The sequence below is a fragment of the Triticum aestivum genome, chromosome 7D, assembly GCF_018294505.1.
Source record: "Triticum aestivum cultivar Chinese Spring chromosome 7D, IWGSC CS RefSeq v2.1, whole genome shotgun sequence".
NCBI classification, from domain to species: Eukaryota; Viridiplantae; Streptophyta; class Magnoliopsida; order Poales; family Poaceae; genus Triticum; species Triticum aestivum.
The window spans coordinates 62,029,652-62,030,548 of record NC_057814.1 but is presented as its reverse complement, the minus strand read 5'-3'; positions in this window follow the sequence as shown (position 1 = coordinate 62,030,548).

Genomic DNA, 897 nt, shown 5'->3' with positions numbered 1-897 from the left:
AGTACTTACAAACCCATAACCTGAAGGGAGACTACTCACACATCACCATGGAAGTATTACGAAGATATTTTATGGTAAAGGTTATGGCGACTATGGAGGTGTCCCCGAAGACATCCTGTAAGGTCAGATATCGACTAGAGAGGGATGAATGGGAGATATGACAATTGCTTTGAAAATGCAAGTTCTTCGAAGAAAAACATAGTAAGTTCACGAAATTGCACGACAGGTTAGAGGAAAATCTAGAAAGATAGCAAAAGTCTTAGAGGAAGTAAACTAGTACAACAGAGACAGAGGCATGGCAAGCTAGATAAAAGAATAACTAAGTAGCAGTAAGATACTCGAGTCTAACAAATAAGCATACAACCTTGAGAACAACAAGGGTGGACACAGATCAGAACATGGTATAGGCAGCGGAATAAGGTAGTTCACAACAAGGTCTTCAAATCAATCACAAAGAAAGAAGACGAGGAAGTTCTTCAAACCACAAACAGATTACAAAATGTAAAGTGAAGCGAAAAGATAGAAACCGTAAGCGTGATGAAGACAATGCAGGTGTCCACCCATTTCAAGTTGCTGGCAAAACTATACGTCTAGTTGGAGGGACTGAGATTAAGCTCAGAAGGCAAACTCATCGTCATCCTATTCTCCTTGAGCTAAGATCCCTTAGACCTCGTTCAATCACTCATGGTAGATCTTCTAGGCAATCTTAGGACCTTCGCAGACTTGTTCTTTGGCAGTTCACAATTTCTCTTGGATGCTCTAGAACAAACACCTAACCGTCTAGAGGATGCATAGTCCTCATAAGTAAAATGTTAAGTTCAGCTTCATCAAGTTCATCAGTGATGCTCAACCACTTAGCATATTTTAGGCTATTTTTTTGTCCTCATTTTAGGATTC